The following is a 23852-nucleotide window of genomic DNA, read 5'->3' as shown; positions in this document are numbered from 1 at the left end:
TGTGCACAGGTATATAAAGGCTCAGAGCCTATTATGACACGCGCAGCCAGCGTTCCATTGCCACATTCCATCTACTGCAGGCAGGATACCTGGCTGGCTGAATGTCGCTGAGAAGCTCACAGAGACCGCCATAAGCAACAGTTTAACAGAATGCCACAGACTAATCAACCAAACTTTTTGGGTTGGGTTCTCTTTTATAGTCTGCAGGCATTAAATGAAAGAAGTCAGTGTTCCAGCAGAAGGAGACAACGTTTCAGAAAAGGCATTGTAGCAAACCAAAAAAGAAATTTTAAGCGCAGCAGTGTAACCAGCGCACATACCTGTTAGCTCGGGTGAGTTTAAAAGGCTGCTGTTGATAACAAGGGCATTTGCTAAATAGATGGTGTGTGTGCAACAATATACTGAAAGGTCAATTATATTGTGCAGCTTATCTCACCACCTGTAGTTATTTAGGTGAAAGCTCCAAAATGCTTGCCTAATATGTCTGTTTATCCAAAAGGAAGTAGAAAGGGAGAGCTAGAAAGATAGCATTGCATCACATTACATGGCAATGCAATGCACAGTTGCTGAAGTTGAACCAAAATGAGCTTGTAATCTGGCTTCTGCAACTTTGAACATGAAAAATCCAATGAGGAGAAGAAAAGCAGAGCCAAAGAGTCCATCCCAAAATCCGACAAACAAGCAAAATGAACAAAAAACATTGAATTCAATTCTTTCTGATTTTAGAAACTGCATTAAAGAAGGGGTGCACCGGTCCTGGAGATACTGCAATACCAGGTCAATGCGTGGAGTGGACAGAGCAAGCTCTTTTTCCATCTCCCTGTTCTAAAAATCCATTTAATATATGGTCCCCAGATAGGGGACGTATCAGATATTAAACTGATAAGAACAGATACTACACTTGATCTTAGCCAAAAGGCCGAGAAGCGATAACCAGAATTGGTTTCAAACTACAGAGCCACCCAAGGATCCTAAAAAGTCCATTTGTGGAGATGAGCTCCTGGACTCCCGTTAAGAAGACATGTTGTCAACCTCTAGATCCCTTACATGCCTGCACTTTTCGGCTTGCTGCTGCTGCAATCCACGCGTTTTAGATCTGCATAACTCCACCTCTTTAAACACAGCACCTTCACCCCCTGCTGTTCCCACCCGCCTCAACACCGTTGGAAGGGAGGAGAACCAATTAAGGCGGGGGGTGGGGTGGAACGAGCAGCTGTCTACCCTTAGCAGGAGGGCTCCTGATTACATACCTCTCCTGCTGCTGCTGCTGGCTGTCCAGCAGCAGACTGAAGGTGGCTGCTGCTGTGCACAGGTATATAAAGGCTCAGAGCCTATTATGACACGCGCAGCCAGCGTTCCATTGCCACATTCCATCTACTGCAGGCAGGATACCTGGCTGGCTGAATGTCGCTGAGAAGCTCACAGAGACCGCCATAAGCAACAGTTTAACAGAATGCCACAGACTAATCAACCAAACTTTTTGGGTTGGGTTCTCTTTTATAGTCTGCAGGCATTAAATGAAAGAAGTCAGTGTTCCAGCAGAAGGAGACAACGTTTCAGAAAAGGCATTGTAGCAAACCAAAAAAGAAATTTTAAGCGCAGCAGTGTAACCAGCGCACATACCTGTTAGCTCGGGTGAGTTTAAAAGGCTGCTGTTGATAACAAGGGCATTTGCTAAATAGATGGTGTGTGTGCAACAATATACTGAAAGGTCAATTATATTGTGCAGCTTATCTCACCACCTGTAGTTATTTAGGTGAAAGCTCCAAAATGCTTGCCTAATATGTCTGTTTATCCAAAAGGAAGTAGAAAGGGAGAGCTAGAAAGATAGCATTGCATCACATTACATGGCAATGCAATGCACAGTTGCTGAAGTTGAACCAAAATGAGCTTGTAATCTGGCTTCTGCAACTTTGAACATGAAAAATCCAATGAGGAGAAGAAAAGCAGAGCCAAAGAGTCCATCCCAAAATCCGACAAACAAGCAAAATGAACAAAAAACATTGAATTCAATTCTTTCTGATTTTAGAAACTGCATTAAAGAAGGGGTGCACCGGTCCTGGAGATACTGCAATACCAGGTCAATGCGTGGAGTGGACAGAGCAAGCTCTTTTTCCATCTCCCTGTTCTAAAAATCCATTTAATATATGGTCCCCAGATAGGGGACGTATCAGATATTAAACTGATAAGAACAGATACTACACTTGATCTTAGCCAAAAGGCCGAGAAGCGATAACCAGAATTGGTTTCAAACTACGGAGCCACCCAAGGATCCTAAAAAGTCCATTTGTGGAGATGAGCTCCTGGACTCCCGTTAAGAAGACATGTTGTCAACCTCTAGATCCCTTACATGCCTGCACTTTTCGGCTTGCTGCTGCTGCAATCCACGCGTTTTAGATCTGCATAACTCCACCTCTTTAAACACAGCACCTTCACCCCCTGCTGTTCCCACCCGCCTCAACACCGTTGGAAGGGAGGAGAACCAATTAAGGCGGGGGGTGGGGTGGAACGAGCAGCTGTCTACCCTTAGCAGGAGGGCTCCTGATTACATACCTCTCCTGCTGCTGCTGCTGCTGCTGGCTGTCCAGCAGCAGACTGAAGGTGGCTGCTGCTGTGCACAGGTATATAAAGGCTCAGAGCCTATTATGACACGCGCAGCCAGCGTTCCATTGCCACATTCCATCTACTGCAGGCAGGATACCTGGCTGGCTGAATGTCGCTGAGAAGCTCACAGAGACCGCCATAAGCAACAGTTTAACAGAATGCCACAGACTAATCAACCAAACTTTTTGGGTTGGGTTCTCTTTTATAGTCTGCAGGCATTAAATGAAAGAAGTCAGTGTTCCAGCAGAAGGAGACAACGTTTCAGAAAAGGCATTGTAGCAAACCAAAAAAGAAATTTTAAGCGCAGCAGTGTAACCAGCGCACATACCTGTTAGCTCGGGTGAGTTTAAAAGGCTGCTGTTGATAACAAGGGCATTTGCTAAATAGATGGTGTGTGTGCAACAATATACTGAAAGGTCAATTATATTGTGCAGCTTATCTCACCACCTGTAGTTATTTAGGTGAAAGCTCCAAAATGCTTGCCTAATATGTCTGTTTATCCAAAAGGAAGTAGAAAGGGAGAGCTAGAAAGATAGCATTGCATCACATTACATGGCAATGCAATGCACAGTTGCTGAAGTTGAACCAAAATGAGCTTGTAATCTGGCTTCTGCAACTTTGAACATGAAAAATCCAATGAGGAGAAGAAAAGCAGAGCCAAAGAGTCCATCCCAAAATCCGACAAACAAGCAAAATGAACAAAAAACATTGAATTCAATTCTTTCTGATTTTAGAAACTGCATTAAAGAAGGGGTGCACCGGTCCTGGAGATACTGCAATACCAGGTCAATACGTGGAGTGGACAGAGCAAGCTCTTTTTCCATCTCCCTGTTCTAAAAATCCATTTAATATATGGTCCCCAGATAGGGGACGTATCAGATATTAAACTGATAAGAACAGATACTACACTTGATCTTAGCCAAAAGGCCGAGAAGCGATAACCAGAATTGGTTTCAAACTACGGAGCCACCCAAGGATCCTAAAAAGTCCATTTGTGGAGATGAGCTCCTGGACTCCCGTTAAGAAGACATGTTGTCAACCTCTAGATCCCTTACATGCCTGCACTTTTCGGCTTGCTGCTGCTGCAATCCACGCGTTTTAGATCTGCATAACTCCACCTCTTTAAACACAGCACCTTCACCCCCTGCTGTTCCCACCCGCCTCAACACCGTTGGAAGGGAGGAGAACCAATTAAGGCGGGGGGTGGGGTGGAACGAGCAGCTGTCTACCCTTAGCAGGAGGGCTCCTGATTACATACCTCTCCTGCTGCTGCTGCTGCTGCTGGCTGTCCAGCAGCAGACTGAAGGTGGCTGCTGCTGTGCACAGGTATATAAAGGCTCAGAGCCTATTATGACATGCGCAGCCAGCGTTCCATTGCCACATTCCATCTACTGCAGGCAGGATACCTGGCTGGCTGAATGTCGCTGAGAAGCTCACAGAGACCGCCATAAGCAACAGTTTAACAGAATGCCACAGACTAATCAACCAAACTTTTTGGGTTGGGTTCTCTTTTATAGTCTGCAGGCATTAAATGAAAGAAGTCAGTGTTCCAGCAGAAGGAGACAACGTTTCAGAAAAGGCATTGTAGCAAACCAAAAAAGAAATTTTAAGCGCAGCAGTGTAACCAGCGCACATACCTGTTAGCTCGGGTGAGTTTAAAAGGCTGCTGTTGATAACAAGGGCATTTGCTAAATAGATGGTGTGTGTGCAACAATATACTGAAAGGTCAATTATATTGTGCAGCTTATCTCACCACCTGTAGTTATTTAGGTGAAAGCTCCAAAATGCTTGCCTAATATGTCTGTTTATCCAAAAGGAAGTAGAAAGGGAGAGCTAGAAAGATAGCATTGCATCACATTACATGGCAATGCAATGCACAGTTGCTGAAGTTGAACCAAAATGAGCTTGTAATCTGGCTTCTGCAACTTTGAACATGAAAAATCCAATGAGGAGAAGAAAAGCAGAGCCAAAGAGTCCATCCCAAAATCCGACAAACAAGCAAAATGAACAAAAAACATTGAATTCAATTCTTTCTGATTTTAGAAACTGCATTAAAGAAGGGGTGCACCGGTCCTGGAGATACTGCAATACCAGGTCAATGCGTGGAGTGGACAGAGCAAGCTCTTTTTCCATCTCCCTGTTCTAAAAATCCATTTAATATATGGTCCCCAGATAGGGGACGTATCAGATATTAAACTGATAAGAACAGATTTTTTGATTGAAAGATACTACACTTGATCTTAGCCAAAAGGCCGAGAAGCGATAACCAGAATTGGTTTCAAACTACGGAGCCACCCAAGGATCCTAAAAAGTCCATTTGTGGAGATGAGCTCCTGGACTCCCGTTAAGAAGACATGTTGTCAACCTCTAGATCCCTTACATGCCTGCACTTTTCGGCTTGCTGCTGCTGCAATCCACGCGTTTTAGATCTGCATAACTCCACCTCTTTAAACACAGCACCTTCACCCCCTGCTGTTCCCACCCGCCTCAACACCGTTGGAAGGGAGGAGAACCAATTAAGGCGGGGGGTGGGGTGGAACGAGCAGCTGTCTACCCTTAGCAGGAGGGCTCCTGATTACATACCTCTCCTGCTGCTGCTGCTGCTGGCTGTCCAGCAGCAGACTGAAGGTGGCTGCTGCTGTGCACAGGTATATAAAGGCTCAGAGCCTATTATGACACGCGCAGCCAGCGTTCCATTGCCACATTCCATCTACTGCAGGCAGGATACCTGGCTGGCTGAATGTCGCTGAGAAGCTCACAGAGACCGCCATAAGCAACAGTTTAACAGAATGCCACAGACTAATCAACCAAACTTTTTGGGTTGGGTTCTCTTTTATAGTCTGCAGGCATTAAATGAAAGAAGTCAGTGTTCCAGCAGAAGGAGACAACGTTTCAGAAAAGGCATTGTAGCAAACCAAAAAAGAAATTTTAAGCGCAGCAGTGTAACCAGCGCACATACCTGTTAGCTCGGGTGAGTTTAAAAGGCTGCTGTTGATAACAAGGGCATTTGCTAAATAGATGGTGTGTGTGCAACAATATACTGAAAGGTCAATTATATTGTGCAGCTTATCTCACCACCTTTAGTTATTTAGGTGAAAGCTCCAAAATGCTTGCCTAATATGTCTGTTTATCCAAAAGGAAGTAGAAAGGGAGAGCTAGAAAGATAGCATTGCATCACATTACATGGCAATGCAATGCACAGTTGCTGAAGTTGAACCAAAATGAGCTTGTAATCTGGCTTCTGCAACTTTGAACATGAAAAATCCAATGAGGAGAAGAAAAGCAGAGCCAAAGAGTCCATCCCAAAATCCGACAAACAAGCAAAATGAACAAAAAACATTGAATTCAATTCTTTCTGATTTTAGAAACTGCATTAAAGAAGGGGTGCACCGGTCCTGGAGATACTGCAATACCAGGTCAATGCGTGGAGTGGACAGAGCAAGCTCTTTTTCCATCTCCCTGTTCTAAAAATCCATTTAATATATGGTCCCCAGATAGGGGACGTATCAGATATTAAACTGATAAGAACAGATACTACACTTGATCTTAGCCAAAAGGCCGAGAAGCGATAACCAGAATTGGTTTCAAACTACGGAGCCACCCAAGGATCCTAAAAAGTCCATTTGTGGAGATGAGCTCCTGGACTCCCGTTAAGAAGACATGTTGTCAACCTCTAGATCCCTTACATGCCTGCACTTTTCGGCTTGCTGCTGCTGCAATCCACGCGTTTTAGATCTGCATAACTCCACCTCTTTAAACACAGCACCTTCACCCCCTGCTGTTCCCACCCGCCTCAACACCGTTGGAAGGGAGGAGAACCAATTAAGGCGGGGGGTGGGGTGGAACGAGCAGCTGTCTACCCTTAGCAGGAGGGCTCCTGATTACATACCTCTCCTGCTGCTGCTGCTGCTGCTGGCTGTCCAGCAGCAGACTGAAGGTGGCTGCTGCTGTGCACAGGTATATAAAGGCTCAGAGCCTATTATGACACGCGCAGCCAGCGTTCCATTGCCACATTCCATCTACTGCAGGCAGGATACCTGGCTGGCTGAATGTCGCTGAGAAGCTCACAGAGACCGCCATAAGCAACAGTTTAACAGAATGCCACAGACTAATCAACCAAACTTTTTGGGTTGGGTTCTATTTTATAGTCTGCAGGCATTAAATGAAAGAAGTCAGTGTTCCAGCAGAAGGAGACAACGTTTCAGAAAAGGCATTGTAGCAAACCAAAAAAGAAATTTTAAGCGCAGCAGTGTAACCAGCGCACATACCTGTTAGCTCGGGTGAGTTTAAAAGGCTGCTGTTGATAACAAGGGCATTTGCTAAATAGATGGTGTGTGTGCAACAATATACTGAAAGGTCAATTATATTGTGCAGCTTATCTCACCACCTGTAGTTATTTAGGTGAAAGCTCCAAAATGCTTGCCTAATATGTCTGTTTATCCAAAAGGAAGTAGAAAGGGAGAGCTAGAAAGATAGCATTGCATCACATTACATGGCAATGCAATGCACAGTTGCTGAAGTTGAACCAAAATGAGCTTGTAATCTGGCTTCTGCAACTTTGAACATGAAAAATCCAATGAGGAGAAGAAAAGCAGAGCCAAAGAGTCCATCCCAAAATCCGACAAACAAGCAAAATGAACAAAAAACATTGAATTCAATTCTTTCTGATTTTAGAAACTGCATTAAAGAAGGGGTGCACCGGTCCTGGAGATACTGCAATACCAGGTCAATGCGTGGAGTGGACAGAGCAAGCTCTTTTTCCATCTCCCTGTTCTAAAAATTCATTTAATATATGGTCCCCAGATAGGGGACGTATCAGATATTAAACTGATAAGAACAGATACTACACTTGATCTTAGCCAAAAGGCCGAGAAGCGATAACCAGAATTGGTTTCAAACTACGGAGCCACCCAAGGATCCTAAAAAGTCCATTTGTGGAGATGAGCTCCTGGACTCCCGTTAAGAAGACATGTTGTCAACCTCTAGATCCCTTACATGCCTGCACTTTTCGGCTTGCTGCTGCTGCAATCCACGCGTTTTAGATCTGCATAACTCCACCTCTTTAAACACAGCACCTTCACCCCCTGCTGTTCCCACCCGCCTCAACACCGTTGGAAGGGAGGAGAACCAATTAAGGCGGGGGGTGTGGTGGAACGAGCAGCTGTCTACCCTTAGCAGGAGGGCTCCTGATTACATACCTCTCCTGCTGCTGCTGCTGCTGCTGGCTGTCCAGCAGCAGACTGAAGGTGGCTGCTGCTGTGCACAGGTATATAAAGGCTCAGAGCCTATTATGACACGCGCAGCCAGCGTTCCATTGCCACATTCCATCTACTGCAGGCAGGATACCTGGCTGGCTGAATGTCGCTGAGAAGCTCACAGAGACCGCCATAAGCAACAGTTTAACAGAATGCCACAGACTAATCAACCAAACTTTTTGGGTTGGGTTCTCTTTTATAGTCTGCAGGCATTAAATGAAAGAAGTCAGTGTTCCAGCAGAAGGAGACAACGTTTCAGAAAAGGCATTGTAGCAAACCAAAAAAGAAATTTTAAGCGCAGCAGTGTAACCAGCGCACATACCTGTTAGCTCGGGTGAGTTTAAAAGGCTGCTGTTGATAACAAGGGCATTTGCTAAATAGATGGTGTGTGTGCAACAATATACTGAAAGGTCAATTATATTGTGCAGCTTATCTCACCACCTGTAGTTATTTAGGTGAAAGCTCCAAAATGCTTGCCTAATATGTCTGTTTATCCAAAAGGAAGTAGAAAGGGAGAGCTAGAAAGATAGCATTGCATCACATTACATGGCAATGCAATGCACAGTTGCTGAAGTTGAACCAAAATGAGCTTGTAATCTGGCTTCTGCAACTTTGAACATGAAAAATCCAATGAGGAGAAGAAAAGCAGAGCCAAAGAGTCCATCCCAAAATCTGACAAACAAGCAAAATGAACAAAAAACATTGAATTCAATTCTTTCTGATTTTAGAAACTGCATTAAAGAAGGGGTGCACCGGTCCTGGAGATACTGCAATACCAGGTCAATGCGTGGAGTGGACAGAGCAAGCTCTTTTTCCATCTCCCTGTTCTAAAAATCCATTTAATATATGGTCCCCAGATAGGGGACGTATCAGATATTAAACTGATAAGAACAGATACTACACTTGATCTTAGCCAAAAGGCCGAGAAGCGATAACCAGAATTGGTTTCAAACTACGGAGCCACCCAAGGATCCTAAAAAGTCCATTTGTGGAGATGAGCTCCTGGACTCCCGTTAAGAAGACATGTTGTCAACCTCTAGATCCCTTACATGCCTGCACTTTTCGGCTTGCTGCTGCTGCAATCCACGCGTTTTAGATCTGCATAACTCCACCTCTTTAAACACAGCACCTTCACCCCCTGCTGTTCCCACCCGCCTCAACACCGTTGGAAGGGAGGAGAACCAATTAAGGCGGGGGGTGGGGTGGAACGAGCAGCTGTCTACCCTTAGCAGGAGGGCTCCTGATTACATACCTCTCCTGCTGCTGCTGCTGCTGGCTGTCCAGCAGCTGTCACGGGTGTGTTGCCACGAAGATCGTCACGAGTACACAGCCTGACTTCTCGCAGCTGACTTGTTGGTGCTTTGTGTCTCTCGGCAGTGAGGGAGTTAATTCTCTCTCTCTCTGGGCTAGATGAGGTCCAGCCTCGCCCAGCTGCAATCAATACTTCTGTAGTGAGACTCCTTCTTATACCTGCTGGTCTGTTTGGGAAGTGTCGGTGAAAGCATTTCATTCAGACTGACAGAGCAGATCGTGGTGTTTGGAGTTGCTGAGATAAGTGTATTTGGAAGTGTTTTCCCTTTCCTCGCTTTATCATTTATCTCCTTTCCCGTTGGTTTTCCCTCTGTTGTCTTGCTACGTGTTGGAGGGTCTTCCCACTCCTATTGTGTTGGGCCTTCCTTGGTTAGCTAAGCATAACCCGGTTATTAATTGGCAAACCAGGGAGATAAGCCAATGGAGTAAATTCTGTAATAAAAACTGCATGAACACGGTCATTGGTGCGGTTACTCCTTGGGTCTTACCTCCATTTCTGGCGGACTTTGAGGATGTATTCTCGGAGAAAGGGTGTCAGGAACTACCTCCTCATCGCGTGTATGACTGTTCTGTAAAACTGCTCCCTGAGGCCAAGTTACCTAAAGCTAGGTTGTATAACCTTTCTGGTCCTGAGAGGCAGGCCATGAAGGATTATATCTCAGAAAGTCTGGCTAAGGGGCATATTAGACCTTCATCTTCACCGGTGGCTGCGGGGTTCTTCTTTGTTAAGAAGAAAGATGGAGGCCTACGCCCTTGCCTGGATTTCCGTGAACTTAATCGGATTACGGTCCGAGATCCGTATCCGCTCCCACTTATTCCCGATCTCTTTAATCAGATCGTGGGCGCCAAATGGTTCTCTAAGTTGGATCTCAGGGGGGCGTACAATCTGATTAGGATGAAAGAGGGGGATGAGTGGAAGACGGCGTTTAACACTCCGGAGGGGCATTATGAGAACCTTGTCATGCCATTCGGTCTGACTAATGCCCCGGCGGTGTTTCAACACTTTGTTAATGACATCTTTCGCCACCTGGTGGGACAGTTTGTTGTCATATATCTGGATGATATCTTAATTTACTCGCCGGATCTGGTGTCTCATCAGGAGCACGTTAGGCAGGTGTTACAGATCTTGCGGGATAATAAACTGTATGCCAAGTGGGAAAAGTGTGTGTTCGCCGTACAGGAACTCCAGTTTATAGGCTTCCTGGTTTCAGCGTCCGGTTTTCGTATGGACCCTGGGAAAGTGCGGGCAGTTCTTGAGTGGGATCGGCCAGAGAATCTTAAGGCACTACAACGTTTCCTGGGGTTTGCTAATTATTACCGGAAGTTCATTCGTAATTTCTCGTCCATGGTTAAGCCTCTCACAGACATGACTAAAAAGGGGACGGATTTTTCTAGGTGGTCTGACAAGGCTTGTCAAGCATTCTCCTCTTTGAAAAAATGTTTTGCCTCGGCGCCCATACTCATTCAACCTGATGCGTCTCAGCCATTCATTGTAGAGGTAGACGCTTCCGAGGTAGGGGTGGGAGCAGTATTGTCACAGGGTTCGTCCCCTGGTAAGTGGCATCCGTGCGCCTTTTTCTCTAAAAAATTGTCGTCCGCTGAGAGGAATTACGATGTCGGCAATAGGGAACTCTTGGCCATTAAGTTAGCTTTTGAGGAGTGGCGCCATTTTTTGGAGGGGGCAGTTCATCCGGTCACCGTCATCACCGATCACAAGAACCTGCTATATCTGGAGTCCGCGAAACGTCTGAATCCCAGACAAGCTAGGTGGTCATTGTTTTTTACCAGGTTTAATTTTGTCGTTACATATCGTCCTGGGTCAAAAAATGGAAAGGCGGATGCCTTATCTCGTAGTTTCCCGGGGGCCGGGAATACGGACGACCCGATTCCTATCCTTCAGGAGGGGGTGGTGGTTTCGGCAGTATGCTCTGAGCTGGAGGAGGAGGTATTGGAGGCTCAGGGGGACGCCCCTGTTGGACCTCCAGGGAGACTGTTTGTTCCAGATCAGTTGCGACAAAAGGTGATCGAGGCACACCATAACTCTGTTTTTGCAGGACACCCGGGGAGTAAAGCAACTGTGGATCTCCTCTCGCGTCGGTTTTGGTGGCCTAACTTACATAAGGAGGTGGTAACTTTTGTCGCGTCCTGTGGGGTTTGTGCGCGCTCTAAGACCTCACATACCCGTCCGTCTGGGGCCCTCTTACCTTTGAAGATCCCGGAGCGTCCTTGGACTCATCTGTCTATGGACTTTATTACGGACCTCCCTCCGTCTTCGGGTAAAACGGTCATACTCGTTGTAGTGGACAGGTTCAGCAAGATGGCACATTTTATCGCTCTTCCGGCTCTCCCTAATGCTAAAACTCTTGCGCAGGTGTTCATTGGGGAGATTGTGAGGCTTCACGGGGTACCCTCCGAGGTGGTGTCTGATCGGGGGTCTCAGTTTGTGTCTAAGTTCTGGAAGGCGTTTTGTGCACGGCGGGGGATGCAGTTGTCATTCTCTTCGGCTTTTCATCCTCAGACCAATGGTCAGACGGAACGTATGAACCAGAGCTTGGAGACATATCTCCGGTGTTTTGTGTCAGAGAACCAGGAGGACTGGGCTTCTTTCTTACCTCTGGCAGAGTTTGCTCTTAATAATAGGCGGAGCGAGTCCACTGGTAAGTCCCCGTTTTTTGGGGCATATGGTTTTCACCCCCAGTTTTGTACTTTCAGTAGGGGGGCCTCTTCGGGGGTTCCTGAGGAGGAACGATTTTCCTCATCACTCGCTTCAGTATGGAGAGGGGTGCTGAAGAATCTGAATACTATGGGGAACCGATACAAACGTATGGCTGATAGGAGGAGAGTGTCTGGTCCGGACCTAAGTGTGAACGATCGGGTATGGTTGTCTACCAGGAATATTAAACTTAAGGTTCCCTCCTGGAAATTGGGTCCCAGGTTCATTGGGCCGTACAGAATCAGTTCTATTATTAATCCGGTGGCATTCCGTCTTGATCTCCCCCCTACGTTTAAAATTCACAACGTGTTTCACAGATCATTGCTTAAGAGGTATGTGGCGCCGGTGGTACCGTCACCTTTACCTCCCCCTCCAGTGGTTGTCAATGGTAACTTGGAGTTCCAGGTATCGAGGGTCATTGATTCACGCTTTAATCGCCGGTCCCTTCAGTACCTGGTTCATTGGAAGGGGTATGGTCCTGAGGAGAGGATGTGGGTTCCTGCGTCGGATATTAACGCAGACCGATTAGTTCGGGCCTTCCACACGACTCACCCGGATAAACCTGGCCCTGAGGGTCCGGAGGCCCCTCGTAGAAGGGGGGGTACTGTCACGGGTGTGTTGCCACGAAGATCGTCACGAGTACACAGCCTGACTTCTCGCAGCTGACTTGTTGGTGCTTTGTGTCTCTCGGCAGTGAGGGAGTTAATTCTCTCTCTCTCTGGGCTAGATGAGGTCCAGCCTCGCCCAGCTGCAATCAATACTTCTGTAGTGAGACTCCTTCTTATACCTGCTGGTCTGTTTGGGAAGTGTCGGTGAAAGCATTTCATTCAGACTGACAGAGCGGATCGTGGTGTTTGGAGTTGCTGAGATAAGTGTATTTGGAAGTGTTTTCCCTTTCCTCTCTTTATCATTTATCTCCTTTCCCGTTGGTTTTCCCTCTGTTGTAGTTGAGAAGTTGTTTGTATGCAAGGTGGTTTTGGTTTTTCCCTTGTACTGTCTCGTTCGTCTAAGTATTGTGTTTGGGCATATTATGTCTTGTTCCCTTTGGTTGTGATCGGGGTCCTTCTCAGGACTAGATTACTGTGGTGCAGGGATCTTCAGGAGGTAGGGGTTACGCTGGCGGCCTGGACCTCTGTACCTTTAACAGTACCTCCAGGTTGAGGGATTAGTCAGGGCCCCAGCTTAGGGTCAGCTTAGGCCCCCTACTTCCAGTATACGGAGACAGCGTGACAGCAGCAGACTGAAGGTGGCTGCTGCTGTGCACAGGTATATAAAGGCTCAGAGCCTATTATGACACGCGCAGCCAGCGTTCCATTGCCACATTCCATCTACTGCAGGCAGGATACCTGGCTGGCTGAATGTCGCTGAGAAGCTCACAGAGACCGCCATAAGCAACAGTTTAACAGAATGCCACAGACTAATCAACCAAACTTTTTGGGTTGGGTTCTCTTTTATAGTCTGCAGGCATTAAATGAAAGAAGTCAGTGTTCCAGCAGAAGGAGACAACGTCTCAGAAAAGGCATTGTAGCAAACCAAAAAAGAAATTTTAAGCGCAGCAGTGTAACCAGCGCACATACCTGTTAGCTCGGGTGAGTTTAAAAGGCTGCTGTTGATAACAAGGGCATTTGCTAAATAGATGGTGTGTGTGCAACAATATACTGAAAGGTCAATTATATTGTGCAGCTTATCTCACCACCTGTAGTTATTTAGGTGAAAGCTCCAAAATGCTTGCCTAATATGTCTGTTTATCCAAAAGGAAGTAGAAAGGGAGAGCTAGAAAGATAGCATTGCATCACATTACATGGCAATGCAATGCACAGTTGCTGAAGTTGAACCAAAATGAGCTTGTAATCTGGCTTCTGCAACTTTGAACATGAAAAATCCAATGAGGAGAAGAAAAGCAGAGCCAAAGAGTCCATCCCAAAATCCGACAAACAAGCAAAATGAACAAAAAACATTGAATTCAATTCTTTCTGATTTTAGAAACTGCATTAAAGAAGGGGTGCACCGGTCCTGGAGATACTGCAATACCAGGTCAATGCGTGGAGTGGACAGAGCAAGCTCTTTTTCCATCTCCCTGTTCTAAAAATCCATTTAATATATGGTCCCCAGATAGGGGACGTATCAGATATTAAACTGATAAGAACAGATACTACACTTGATCTTAGCCAAAAGGCCGAGAAGCGATAACCAGAATTGGTTTCAAACTACGGAGCCACCCAAGGATCCTAAAAAGTCCATTTGTGGAGATGAGCTCCTGGACTCCCGTTAAGAAGACATGTTGTCAACCTCTAGATCCCTTACATGCCTGCACTTTTCGGCTTGCTGCTGCTGCAATCCACGCGTTTTAGATCTGCATAACTCCACCTCTTTAAACACAGCACCTTCACCCCCTGCTGTTCCCACCCGCCTCAACACCGTTGGAAGGGAGGAGAACCAATTAAGGCGGGGGGTGGGGTGGAACGAGCAGCTGTCTACCCTTAGCAGGAGGGCTCCTGATTACATACCTCTCCTGCTGCTGCTGCTGCTGGCTGTCCAGCAGCAGACTGAAGGTGGCTGCTGCTGTGCACAGGTATATAAAGGCTCAGAGCCTATTATGACACGCGCAGCCAGCGTTCCATTGCCACATTCCATCTACTGCAGGCAGGATACCTGGCTGGCTGAATGTCGCTGAGAAGCTCACAGAGACCGCCATAAGCAACAGTTTAACAGAATGCCACAGACTAATCAACCAAACTTTTTGGGTTGGGTTCTCTTTTATAGTCTGCAGGCATTAAATGAAAGAAGTCAGTGTTCCAGCAGAAGGAGACAACGTTTCAGAAAAGGCATTGTAGCAAACCAAAAAAGAAATTTTAAGCGCAGCAGTGTAACCAGCGCACATACCTGTTAGCTCGGGTGAGTTTAAAAGGCTGCTGTTGATAACAAGGGCATTTGCTAAATAGATGGTGTGTGTGCAACAATATACTGAAAGGTCAATTATATTGTGCAGCTTATCTCACCACCTGTAGTTATTTAGGTGAAAGCTCCAAAATGCTTGCCTAATATGTCTGTTTATCCAAAAGGAAGTAGAAAGGGAGAGCTAGAAAGATAGCATTGCATCACATTACATGGCAATGCAATGCACAGTTGCTGAAGTTGAACCAAAATGAGCTTGTAATCTGGCTTCTGCAACTTTGAACATGAAAAATCCAATGAGGAGAAGAAAAGCAGAGCCAAAGAGTCCATCCCAAAATCCGACAAACAAGCAAAATGAACAAAAAACATTGAATTCAATTCTTTCTGATTTTAGAAACTGAATTAAAGAAGGGGTGCACCGGTCCTGGAGATACTGCAATACCAGGTCAATGCGTGGAGTGGACAGAGCAAGCTCTTTTTCCATCTCCCTGTTCTAAAAATCCATTTAATATATGGTCCCCAGATAGGGGACGTATCAGATATTAAACTGATAAGAACAGATACTACACTTGATCTTAGCCAAAAGGCCGAGAAGCGATAACCAGAATTGGTTTCAAACTACGGAGCCACCCAAGGATCCTAAAAAGTCCATTTGTGGAGATGAGCTCCTGGACTCCCGTTAAGAAGACATGTTGTCAACCTCTAGATCCCTTACATGCCTGCACTTTTCGGCTTGCTGCTGCTGCAATCCACGCGTTTTAGATCTGCATAACTCCACCTCTTTAAACACAGCACCTTCACCCCCTGCTGTTCCCACCCGCCTCAACACCGTTGGAAGGGAGGAGAACCAATTAAGGCGGGGGGTGGGGTGGAACGAGCAGCTGTCTACCCTTAGCAGGAGGGCTCCTGATTACATACCTCTCCTGCTGCTGCTGCTGCTGGCTGTCCAGCAGCAGACTGAAGGTGGCTGCTGCTGTGCACAGGTATATAAAGGCTCAGAGCCTATTATGACACGCGCAGCCAGCGTTCCATTGCCACATTCCATCTACTGCAGGCAGGATACCTGGCTGGCTGAATGTCGCTGAGAAGCTCACAGAGACCGCCATAAGCAACAGTTTAACAGAATGCCACAGACTAATCAACCAAACTTTTTGGGTTGGGTTCTCTTTTATAGTCTGCAGGCATTAAATGAAAGAAGTCAGTGTTCCAGCAGAAGGAGACAACGTTTCAGAAAAGGCATTGTAGCAAACCAAAAAAGAAATTTTAAGCGCAGCAGTGTAACCAGCGCACATACCTGTTAGCTCGGGTGAGTTTAAAAGGCTGCTGTTGATAACAAGGGCATTTGCTAAATAGATGGTGTGTGTGCAACAATATACTGAAAGGTCAATTATATTGTGCAGCTTATCTCACCACCTGTAGTTATTTAGGTGAAAGCTCCAAAATGCTTGCCTAATATGTCTGTTTATCCAAAAGGAAGTAGAAAGGGAGAGCTAGAAAGATAGCATTGCATCACATTACATGGCAATGCAATGCACAGTTGCTGAAGTTGAACCAAAATGAGCTTGTAATCTGGCTTCTGCAACTTTGAACATGAAAAATCCAATGAGGAGAAGAAAAGCAGAGCCAAAGAGTCCATCCCAAAATCCGACAAACAAGCAAAATGAACAAAAAACATTGAATTCAATTCTTTCTGATTTTAGAAACTGCATTAAAGAAGGGGTGCACCGGTCCTGGAGATACTGCAATACCAGGTCAATGCGTGGAGTGGACAGAGCAAGCTCTTTTTCCATCTCCCTGTTCTAAAAATCCATTTAATATATGGTCCCCAGATAGGGGACGTATCAGATATTAAACTGATAAGAACAGATACTACACTTGATCTTAGCCAAAAGGCCGAGAAGCGATAACCAGAATTGGTTTCAAACTACGGAGCCACCCAAGGATCCTAAAAAGTCCATTTGTGGAGATGAGCTCCTGGACTCCCGTTAAGAAGACATGTTGTCAACCTCTAGATCCCTTACATGCCTGCACTTTTCGGCTTGCTGCTGCTGCAATCCACGCGTTTTAGATCTGCATAACTCCACCTCTTTAAACACAGCACCTTCACCCCCTGCTGTTCCCACCCGCCTCAACACCGTTGGAAGGGAGGAGAACCAATTAAGGCGGGGGGTGGGGTGGAACGAGCAGCTGTCTACCCTTAGCAGGAGGGCTCCTGATTACATACCTCTCCTGCTGCTGCTGCTGCTGGCTGTCCAGCAGCAGACTGAAGGTGGCTGCTGCTGTGCACAGGTATATAAAGGCTCAGAGCCTATTATGACACGCGCAGCCAGCGTTCCATTGCCACATTCCATCTACTGCAGGCAGGATACCTGGCTGGCTGAATGTCGCTGAGAAGCTCACAGAGACCGCCATAAGCAACAGTTTAACAGAATGCCACAGACTAATCAACCAAACTTTTTGGGTTGGGTTCTCTTTTATAGTCTGCAGGCATTAAATGAAAGAAGTCAGTGTTCCAGCAGAAGGAGACAACGTTTCAGAAAAGGCATTGTAGCAAACCAAAAAAGAAATTTTAAGCGCAGCAGTGTAACCAGCGCACATACCTGTTAGCTCGGGTGAGTTTAAAAGGCTGCTGTTGATAACAAGGGCATTTGCTAAATAGATGGTGTGTGTGCAACAATATACTGAAAGGTCAATTATATTGTGCAGCTTATCTCACCACCTGTAGTTATTTAGGTGAAAGCTCCAAAATGCTTGCCTAATATGTCTGTTTATCCAAAAGGAAGTAGAAAGGGAGAGCTAGAAAGATAGCATTGCATCACATTACATGGCAATGCAATGCACAGTTGCTGAAGTTGAACCAAAATGAGCTTGTAATCTGGCTTCTGCAACTTTGAACAAGAAAAATCCAATGAGGAGAAGAAAAGCAGAGCCAAAGAGTCCATCCCAAAATCCGACAAACAAGCAAAATGAACAAAAAACATTGAATTCAATTCTTTCTGATTTTAGAAACTGCATTAAAGAAGGGGTGCACCGGTCCTGGAGATACTGCAATACCAGGTCAATGCGTGGAGTGGACAGAGCAAGCTCTTTTTCCATCTCCCTGTTCTAAAAATCCATTTAATATATGGTCCCCAGATAGGGGACGTATCAGATATTAAACTGATAAGAACAGATACTACACTTGATCTTAGCCAAAAGGCCGAGAAGCGATAACCAGAATTGGTTTCAAACTACGGAGCCACCCAAGGATCCTAAAAAGTCCATTTGTGGAGATGAGCTCCTGGACTCCCGTTAAGAAGACATGTTGTCAACCTCTAGATCCCTTACATGCCTGCACTTTTCGGCTTGCTGCTGCTGCAATCCACGCGTTTTAGATCTGCATAACTCCACCTCTTTAAACACAGCACCTTCACCCCCTGCTGTTCCCACCCGCCTCAACACCGTTGGAAGGGAGGAGAACCAATTAAGGCGGGGGGTGGGGTGGAACGAGCAGCTGTCTACCCTTAGCAGGAGGGCTCCTGATTACATACCTCTCCTGCTGCTGCTGCTGCTGGCTGTCCAGCAGCAGACTGAAGGTGGCTGCTGCTGTGCACAGGTATATAAAGGCTCAGAGCCTATTATGACACGCGCAGCCAGCGTTCCATTGCCACATTCCATCTACTGCAGGCAGGATACCTGGCTGGCTGAATGTCGCTGAGAAGCTCACAGAGACCGCCATAAGCAACAGTTTAACAGAATGCCACAGACTAATCAACCAAACTTTTTGGGTTGGGTTCTCTTTTATAGTCTGCAGGCATTAAATGAAAGAAGTCAGTGTTCCAGCAGAAGGAGACAACGTTTCAGAAAAGGCATTGTAGCAAACCAAAAAAGAAATTTTAAGCGCAGCAGTGTAACCAGCGCACATACCTGTTAGCTCGGGTGAGTTTAAAAGGCTGCTGTTGATAACAAGGGCATTTGCTAAATAGATGGTGTGTGTGCAACAATATACTGAAAGGTCAATTATATTGTGCAGCTTATCTCACCACCTGTAGTTATTTAGGTGAAAGCTCCAAAATGCTTGCCTAATATGTCTGTTTATCCAAAAGGAAGTAGAAAGGGAGAGCTAGAAAGATAGCATTGCATCACATTACATGGCAATGCAATGCACAGTTGCTGAAGTTGAACCAAAATGAGCTTGTAATCTGGCTTCTGCAACTTTGAACATGAAAAATCCAATGAGGAGAAGAAAAGCAGAGCCAAAGAGTCCATCCCAAAATCCGACAAACAAGCAAAATGAACAAAAAACATTGAATTCAATTCTTTCTGATTTTAGAAACTGCATTAAAGAAGGGGTGCACCGGTCCTGGAGATACTGCAATACCAGGTCAATGCGTGGAGTGGACAGAGCAAGCTCTTTTTCCATCTCCCTGTTCTAAAAATCCATTTAATATATGGTCCCCAGATAGGGGACGTATCAGATATTAAACTGATAAGAACAGATACTACACTTGATCTTAGCCAAAAGGCCGAGAAGCGATAACCAGAATTGGTTTCAAACTACGGAGCCACCCAAGGATCCTAAAAAGTCCATTTGTGGAGATGAGCTCCTGGACTCCCGTTAAGAAGACATGTTGTCAACCTCTAGATCCCTTACATGCCTGCACTTTTCGGCTTGCTGCTGCTGCAATCCACGCGTTTTAGATCTGCATAACTCCACCTCTTTAAACACAGCACCTTCACCCCCTGCTGTTCCCACCCGCCTCAACACCGTTGGAAGGGAGGAGAACCAATTAAGGCGGGGGGTGGGGTGGAACGAGCAGCTGTCTACCCTTAGCAGGAGGGCTCCTGATTACATACCTCTCCTGCTGCTGCTGCTGCTGGCTGTCCAGCAGCAGACTGAAGGTGGCTGCTGCTGTGCACAGGTATATAAAGGCTCAGAGCCTATTATGACACGCGCAGCCAGCGTTCCATTGCCACATTCCATCTACTGCAGGCAGGATACCTGGCTGGCTGAATGTCGCTGAGAAGCTCACAGAGACCGCCATAAGCAACAGTTTAACAGAATGCCACAGACTAATCAACCAAACTTTTTGGGTTGGGTTCTCTTTTATAGTCTGCAGGCATTAAATGAAAGAAGTCAGTGTTCCAGCAGAAGGAGACAACGTTTCAGAAAAGGCATTGTAGCAAACCAAAAAAGAAATTTTAAGCGCAGCAGTGTAACCAGCGCACATACCTGTTAGCTCGGGTGAGTTTAAAAGGCTGCTGTTGATAACAAGGGCATTTGCTAAATAGATGGTGTGTGTGCAACAATATACTGAAAGGTCAATTATATTGTGCAGCTTATCTCACCACCTGTAGTTATTTAGGTGAAAGCTCCAAAATGCTTGCCTAATATGTCTGTTTATCCAAAAGGAAGTAGAAAGGGAGAGCTAGAAAGATAGCATTGCATCACATTACATGGCAATGCAATGCACAGTTGCTGAAGTTGAACCAAAATGAGCTTGTAATCTGGCTTCTGCAACTTTGAACATGAAAAATCCAATGAGGAGAAGAAAAGCAGAGCCAAAGAGTCCATCCCAAAATCCGACAAACAAGCAAAATGAACAAAAAACATTGAATTCAATTCTTTCTGATTTTAGAAACTGCATTAAAGAAGGGGTGCACCGGTCCTGGAGATACTGCAATACCAGGTCAATGCGTGGAGTGGACAGAGCAAGCTCTTTTTCCATCTCCCTGTTCTAAAAATCCATTTAATATATGGTCCCCAGATAGGGGACGTATCAGATATTAAACTGATAAGAACAGATACTACACTTGATCTTAGCCAAAAGGCCGAGAAGCGATAACCAGAATTGGTTTCAAACTACGGAGCCACCCAAGGATCCTAAAAAGTCCATTTGTGGAGATGAGCTCCTGGACTCCCGTTAAGAAGACATGTTGTCAACCTCTAGATCCCTTACATGCCTGCACTTTTCGGCTTGCTGCTGCTGCAATCCACGCGTTTTAGATCTGCATAACTCCACCTCTTTAAACACAGCACCTTCACCCCCTGCTGTTCCCACCCGCCTCAACACCGTTGGAAGGGAGGAGAACCAATTAAGGCGGGGGGTGGGGTGGAACGAGCAGCTGTCTACCCTTAGCAGGAGGGCTCCTGATTACATACCTCTCCTGCTGCTGCTGCTGCTGGCTGTCCAGCAGCAGACTGAAGGTGGCTGCTGCTGTGCACAGGTATATAAAGGCTCAGAGCCTATTATGACACGCGCAGCCAGCGTTCCATTGCCACATTCCATCTACTGCAGGCAGGATACCTGGCTGGCTGAATGTCGCTGAGAAGCTCACAGAGACCGCCATAAGCAACAGTTTAACAGAATGCCACAGACTAATCAACCAAACTTTTTGGGTTGGGTTCTCTTTTATAGTCTGCAGGCATTAAATGAAAGAAGTCAGTGTTCCAGCAGAAGGAGACAACGTTTCAGAAAAGGCATTGTAGCAAACCAAAAAAGAAATTTTAAGCGCAGCAGTGTAACCAGCGCACATACCTGTTAGCTCGGGTGAGTTTAAAAGGCTGCTGTTGATAACAAGGGCATTTGCTAAATAGATGGTGTATGTGCAACAATATACTGAAAGGTCAATTATATTGTGCAGCTTATCTCACCACCTGTAGTTATTTAGGTGAAAGCTCCAAAATGCTTGCCTAATATGTCTGTTTATCCAAAAGGAAGTAGAAAGGGAGAGCTAGAAAGATAGCATTGCATCACATTACATGGCAATGCAATGCACAGTTGCTGAAGTTGAACCAAAATGAGCTTGTAATCTGGCTTCTGCAACTTTGAACATGAAAAATCCAATGAGGAGAAGAAAAGCAGAGCCAAAGAGTCCATCCCAAAATCCGACAAACAAGCAAAATGAACAAAAAACATTGAATTCAATTCTTTCTGATTTTAGAAACTGCATTAAAGAAGGGGTGCACCGGTCCTGGAGATACTGCAATACCAGGTCAATGCGTGGAGTGGACAGAGCAAGCTCTTTTTCCATCTCCCTGTTCTAAAAATCCATTTAATATATGGTCCCCAGATAGGGGACGTATCAGATATTAAACTGATAAGAACAGATACTACACTTGATCTTAGCCAAAAGGCCGAGAAGCGATAACCAGAATTGGTTTCAAACTACGGAGCCACCCAAGGATCCTAAAAAGTCCATTTGTGGAGATGAGCTCCTGGACTCCCGTTAAGAAGACATGTTGTCAACCTCTAGATCCCTTACATGCCTGCACTTTTCGGCTTGCTGCTGCTGCAATCCACGCGTTTTAGATCTGCATAACTCCACCTCTTTAAACACAGCACCTTCACCCCCTGCTGTTCCCACCCGCCTCAACACCGTTGGAAGGGAGGAGAACCAATTAAGGCGGGGGGTGGGGTGGAACGAGCAGCTGTCTACCCTTAGCAGGAGGGCTCCTGATTACATACCTCTCCTGCTGCTGCTGCTGCTGGCTGTCCAGCAGCAGACTGAAGGTGGCTGCTGCTGTGCACAGGTATATAAAGGCTCAGAGCCTATTATGACACGCGCAGCCAGCGTTCCATTGCCACATTCCATCTACTGCAGGCAGGATACCTGGCTGGCTGAATGTCGCTGAGAAGCTCACAGAGACCGCCATAAGCAACAGTTTAACAGAATGCCACAGACTAATCAACCAAACTTTTTGGGTTGGGTTCTCTTTTATAGTCTGCAGGCATTAAATGAAAGAAGTTAGTGTTCCAGCAGAAGGAGACAACGTTTCAGAAAAGGCATTGTAGCAAACCAAAAAAGAAATTTTAAGCGCAGCAGTGTAACCAGCGCACATACCTGTTAGCTCGGGTGAGTTTAAAAGGCTGCTGTTGATAACAAGGGCATTTGCTAAATAGATGGTGTGTGTGCAACAATATACTGAAAGGTCAATTATATTGTGCAGCTTATCTCACCACCTGTAGTTATTTAGGTGAAAGCTCCAAAATGCTTGCCTAATATGTCTGTTTATCCAAAAGGAAGTAGAAAGGGAGAGCTAGAAAGATAGCATTGCATCACATTACATGGCAATGCAATGCACAGTTGCTGAAGTTGAACCAAAATGAGCTTGTAATCTGGCTTCTGCAACTTTGAACATGAAAAATCCAATGAGGAGAAGAAAAGCAGAGCCAAAGAGTCCATCCCAAAATCCGACAAACAAGCAAAATGAACAAAAAACATTGAATTCAATTCTTTCTGATTTTAGAAACTGCATTAAAGAAGGGGTGCACCGGTCCTGGAGATACTGCAATACCAGGTCAATGCGTGGAGTGGACAGAGCAAGCTCTTTTTCCATCTCCCTGTTCTAAAAATCCATTTAATATATGGTCCCCAGATAGGGGACGTATCAGATATTAAACTGATAAGAACAGATACTACACTTGATCTTAGCCAAAAGGCCGAGAAGCGATAACCAGAATTGGTTTCAAACTACGGAGCCACCCAAGGATCCTAAAAAGTCCATTTGTGGAGATGAGCTCCTGGACTCCCGTTAAGAAGACATGTTGTCAACCTCTAGATCCCTTACATGCCTGCACTTTTCGGCTTGCTGCTGCTGCAATCCACGCGTTTTAGATCTGCATAACTCCACCTCTTTAAACACAGCACCTTCACCCCCTGCTGTTCCCACCCGCCTCAACACCGTTGGAAGGGAGGAGAACCAATTAAGGCGGGGGGTGGGGTGGAACGAGCAGCTGTCTACCCTTAGCAGGAGGGCTCCTGATTACATTCCTCTCCTGCTGCTGCTGCTGCTGGCTGTCCAGCAGCAGACTGAAGGTGGCTGCTGCTGTGCACAGGTATATAAAGGCTCAGAGCCTATTATGACACGCGCAGCCAGCGTTCCATTGCCACATTCCATCTACTGCAGGCAGGATACCTGGCTGGCTGAATGTCGCTGAGAAGCTCACAGAGACCGCCATAAGCAACAGTTTAACAGAATGCCACAGACTAATCAACCAAACTTTTTGGGTTGGGTTCTCTTTTATAGTCTGCAGGCATTAAATGAAAGAAGTCAGTGTTCCAGCAGAAGGAGACAACGTTTCAGAAAAGGC

General features: G+C 45.9%; 14 non-coding genes and 1 pseudogene across 14 annotated transcripts; all 15 read right to left on the bottom strand.

Moving 5' to 3' along the window:
* Positions 1-740: 740 nt before the first annotated feature.
* On the bottom strand, positions 741-931 carry LOC141239252 (U2 spliceosomal RNA). Its single transcript, XR_012304656.1, has one exon. It is a non-coding gene; the product is annotated as a U2 spliceosomal RNA (small nuclear RNA).
* A 1112-nt stretch (positions 932-2043) lies between these two features.
* LOC141239251 (U2 spliceosomal RNA) lies at positions 2044-2234 on the bottom strand. Its single transcript, XR_012304655.1, has one exon. It is a non-coding gene; the product is annotated as a U2 spliceosomal RNA (small nuclear RNA).
* Positions 2235-3352: 1118 nt separating this feature from the next.
* Positions 3353-3543, bottom strand: LOC141239443 (U2 spliceosomal RNA). Its single transcript, XR_012304841.1, has one exon. It is a non-coding gene; the product is annotated as a U2 spliceosomal RNA (small nuclear RNA).
* Positions 3544-4661: 1118 nt separating this feature from the next.
* On the bottom strand, positions 4662-4868 carry LOC141239466 (U2 spliceosomal RNA; annotated as a pseudogene).
* Positions 4869-5983: 1115 nt separating this feature from the next.
* Positions 5984-6174, bottom strand: LOC141239250 (U2 spliceosomal RNA). The gene has a single exon (XR_012304654.1). It is a non-coding gene; the product is annotated as a U2 spliceosomal RNA (small nuclear RNA).
* Positions 6175-7292: 1118 nt separating this feature from the next.
* Positions 7293-7483, bottom strand: LOC141239193 (U2 spliceosomal RNA). Its single transcript, XR_012304598.1, has one exon. It is a non-coding gene; the product is annotated as a U2 spliceosomal RNA (small nuclear RNA).
* Positions 7484-8601: 1118 nt separating this feature from the next.
* On the bottom strand, positions 8602-8792 carry LOC141239249 (U2 spliceosomal RNA). The gene has a single exon (XR_012304653.1). It is a non-coding gene; the product is annotated as a U2 spliceosomal RNA (small nuclear RNA).
* Positions 8793-13880: 5088 nt separating this feature from the next.
* Positions 13881-14071, bottom strand: LOC141239248 (U2 spliceosomal RNA). The gene has a single exon (XR_012304652.1). It is a non-coding gene; the product is annotated as a U2 spliceosomal RNA (small nuclear RNA).
* Positions 14072-15186: 1115 nt separating this feature from the next.
* LOC141239247 (U2 spliceosomal RNA) lies at positions 15187-15377 on the bottom strand. Its single transcript, XR_012304651.1, has one exon. It is a non-coding gene; the product is annotated as a U2 spliceosomal RNA (small nuclear RNA).
* Positions 15378-16492: 1115 nt separating this feature from the next.
* LOC141239246 (U2 spliceosomal RNA) lies at positions 16493-16683 on the bottom strand. Its single transcript, XR_012304650.1, has one exon. It is a non-coding gene; the product is annotated as a U2 spliceosomal RNA (small nuclear RNA).
* Positions 16684-17798: 1115 nt separating this feature from the next.
* On the bottom strand, positions 17799-17989 carry LOC141239245 (U2 spliceosomal RNA). Its single transcript, XR_012304649.1, has one exon. It is a non-coding gene; the product is annotated as a U2 spliceosomal RNA (small nuclear RNA).
* A 1115-nt stretch (positions 17990-19104) lies between these two features.
* Positions 19105-19295, bottom strand: LOC141239243 (U2 spliceosomal RNA). The gene has a single exon (XR_012304647.1). It is a non-coding gene; the product is annotated as a U2 spliceosomal RNA (small nuclear RNA).
* A 1115-nt stretch (positions 19296-20410) lies between these two features.
* On the bottom strand, positions 20411-20601 carry LOC141239242 (U2 spliceosomal RNA). Its single transcript, XR_012304646.1, has one exon. It is a non-coding gene; the product is annotated as a U2 spliceosomal RNA (small nuclear RNA).
* Positions 20602-21716: 1115 nt separating this feature from the next.
* Positions 21717-21907, bottom strand: LOC141239241 (U2 spliceosomal RNA). Its single transcript, XR_012304645.1, has one exon. It is a non-coding gene; the product is annotated as a U2 spliceosomal RNA (small nuclear RNA).
* Positions 21908-23022: 1115 nt separating this feature from the next.
* Positions 23023-23213, bottom strand: LOC141239240 (U2 spliceosomal RNA). The gene has a single exon (XR_012304644.1). It is a non-coding gene; the product is annotated as a U2 spliceosomal RNA (small nuclear RNA).
* Between the last annotated feature and the right edge of the window lie 639 nt (positions 23214-23852).

Source organism: Phyllobates terribilis, unplaced genomic scaffold (genome assembly GCF_046119375.1).
Source record: "Phyllobates terribilis strain yellow unplaced genomic scaffold, ASM4611937v1 Scaffold_769__1_contigs__length_694716, whole genome shotgun sequence".
NCBI classification, from domain to species: Eukaryota; Metazoa; Chordata; class Amphibia; order Anura; family Dendrobatidae; genus Phyllobates; species Phyllobates terribilis.
This window is presented reverse-complemented; position numbering and strand designations above follow the sequence as displayed.